The sequence below is a fragment of the Meleagris gallopavo genome, chromosome 19, assembly GCF_000146605.3.
Source record: "Meleagris gallopavo isolate NT-WF06-2002-E0010 breed Aviagen turkey brand Nicholas breeding stock chromosome 19, Turkey_5.1, whole genome shotgun sequence".
In the NCBI taxonomy this organism is placed as follows: domain Eukaryota; kingdom Metazoa; phylum Chordata; class Aves; order Galliformes; family Phasianidae; genus Meleagris; species Meleagris gallopavo.
In genome coordinates, this window is record NC_015029.2 from 6,978,314 (window position 1) to 6,981,266 (window position 2,953).

A 2,953-nucleotide genomic window follows, 5' to 3' on the forward strand; every position below is an offset into this window, starting at 1 on the left:
TAATATCCCCTCTCTTCCTCCTCCCCGTGTTTCCTCCCCTTTGCTTCGCGCAGAGCCGCCCCGCTCTACAGCCCCGCACAGCCCCGCACCCCGTCCCGCTTTGTCTGCCCGCTCCTCAGCTCCTGTTTGGGCCACGAACACCACACGGAGACGTTAACCCAAACAAATGATCCTTCCAAACACAAAGACAACTCCGTTAATTAATTACCGGTGTCTTTATGACAAACCTCATCTCTCAGCCATTCAGTCCTTGGCAACAAATTCTTGAAAATCTCTAATTTTCGACTGTTGGCATCCATCCAGCTCAGCATGGCCTCTTTTCGGATCAGCTCTGAGTTTTTTTTTCAGAGATCCTATCCCAAGAGTTTGCCAATTCATTTCCATCGTAGAGAGGCAGAGCTGGGAGCAGAGCCTGGGCTGGGATCAGCAATTCACCTGGACGTCCAAATGCAAAGCTGACTTCTGAGCCAATTGGGGATGGGGAGAGGGAAACATCACCAATATGAGCCCTCATTTCTAGGATGGGGAGGAGGATCCAGGAATGGTGTGGTGCCCAGATCCCTGCAGGGGAACAGGAATGGAGCAGCAGCACCTGTGTGCCCCAGCCTTGCAATCAGAGCTGTGCTGAGCCCAGCTGCACTCAGCAGCACTGATTTCAGGCAGCGTGGAGAGGTTCCATGTGTGCCGGGCTGCCCAGTCAGCTCAGGTCTGTGGGTAGAAAACTACAGAGGGGTTTGCTCCAACCAGGGCTGCTGGCAAAGGCCTGGCTTTTTGCTATGTGGTTATGAGCAGAGTTGGGCCCCGGGCACTTGGAACAGTCACAGCAGCCTGCGGGGGTGGTGCCGAGAGAAGTTTGCCTTTCATCTACTGGGAAAACAGCAGAGAGCAGAGATTAGCAGAAAACTAACAAAGCAGCACCAATAAGAATAGCAAACAATGTGTGGATCTGTGAGGCACCCAGAGGTGGACATCTCCCTCTGCTGGGGATTGGGTGCAGAGCGGCACTGGATGATGCTACGAGTGAGGCTGAGATAACCGAGGGTGCAGGAAAGATAATAACAGAAATAACATCGTGATATTTCCATTCTAAAACAGTCTCAGTAATGGAGTGCAGGCCGGCAGCGGTGCTACAGGGGGGTACTGAGCTGAGAGGGGCTGTGGAGTGTGGGGGTGTAACTGAGGGTATGGGAAGGGAAGAAAAAAGGAGAGGAGAGATAAAGAGAGGAGAGAAGAAGAGAGAGGTGGAGAGAAGAAAAAAGGAAAGGAGAAAAGAGGGAAGGGGAGGGGAGGGGAGACCCTCCAGGACCCCCCAGTTTCCGAGGCAGCCACGTCCACGTGCTGCCATCGCCCCCTCCCGGAGCGCTCCGTGCGTGCAGCAGCGCAGCGCCCGGGCCGGGTTCGGTACCGGCCCGCTTGGAGCAGACGTAGCGCTGTGCTGAACGCCGGGCAGCTTTGGGTACGGGCTGCCTCCCGTACAGCCGGCACATCCCTGCGTTTTGGTGACGGCTTTTTATCCATCTTTTGTACCTCTTGATCTCCACCCTTTGCAGGTGTGCCTGGCGAGCTGCTTTACAGCGTGCTGTTCAAGATGCCCCTGTAGTTCCCAGACCCTTTTAAGTCACTGCATTGTGATTAAGAGCTCCCCTACTTTGTCACTTTGGGGTTATGGTTAGGGTTAGGGTCAGAATTAAGGTTACAGTTAGGGTTATGGTTACAGTTAGGTTATCGTTATGGTTAGGCTTATGGTTATCTTTATGGTTAGGGTTGGGGTTACAGTTAGGTTATGGTTATGGATAAGGTTAAGGTTAGGGTTAGGGTATCAGTTACAGTTAGGGTTAGGTTATGGTTAGGGTTACAATTAAGGTTACAGTTATGGTTTATATTGCTTTACTTCACAGTTCCAAGGGCGGTCATCCTGACTGAAATAAAAGCATTTGTTATATCAAAGGAGATAAGCACAAGGATGAGTAGAAATGCTGGGTCTGAATGACAGCATCCTGGCTCATCTCCCCCTGTATCCACCTCCCCACACATCCTGTGTCCAGGTGCAGTGACTGCAGCCCTACTGCCCTGTGTTTTTCTATGGGGCAGCCAGGGGGTGAGCAGAGGAGCTGCCCCAGCACTGCACAGAGCTCTCACCTTATCCCTTCTGTTGCTGCTGCTGCTTCCAGGGTTTATTTTTAGTCGGGAGGGCCCTGCTGGCAGCCGGCACAGGGCTGTGCTGCAGTGGATGGGCAGAGGCAGCTGTTGGCTTTGGGGCTGCAGTTCCCCCCACCTTCCCAGGCTTTGTGTCAGCGGTGCAGCCAAGCACCTCCTGCTGTGCTCTGAGTTTTGGGAGGGGATTTAGAGGAGATCGAGGTACCGGGGGGTGAGGAGGAAGTGAATCTATGGAAAAAAAATATAATAAAAATATTGAATCTGTTTCCATTTAATGATGATTTCAGATTGTAATGATTTCGCATTCTGCAGCCTCCGCCAGGTGGGGCCTGGGCTGACTCCTCTGCGCTGCCGGGAGGCGGATGGAGCTGCAAAGCCGCGACATTTCCAATAGTAAACACATCCACAGCGCGCTCCTTCGTGTGCCTTCCTGCCTCCTCTTTGTGTTTGGTTTCGGTCTCCCGGGAGCGGGGAATGCAGCGTGTCTGACAGACGCCAACCCCGCACAACGGAGCAGAAAGCGGCTTCCTCCGGCCCTGAGCAGCAGATCAGCTGGCGCTGCGATTGCAGGACGTAAGAAGATTGCGAATCTAAATTTAGCATCATCGGGAAAAGAGCGAGCTCTCCTCACAACGCATTTCGTGCTGCGTTTAGCCGGGGGGGCTCCCACGGACGGAAAGGCAGAACCCACCGCAAGGATGCTGCGCTCACGGGGCTGCGGCGGTCCCGACCAAGCGGCTCCCCACGGCTTTCCCGCGGCGTTCGGACACGCGTGGAGCGACTCCGCGTTCCCCCC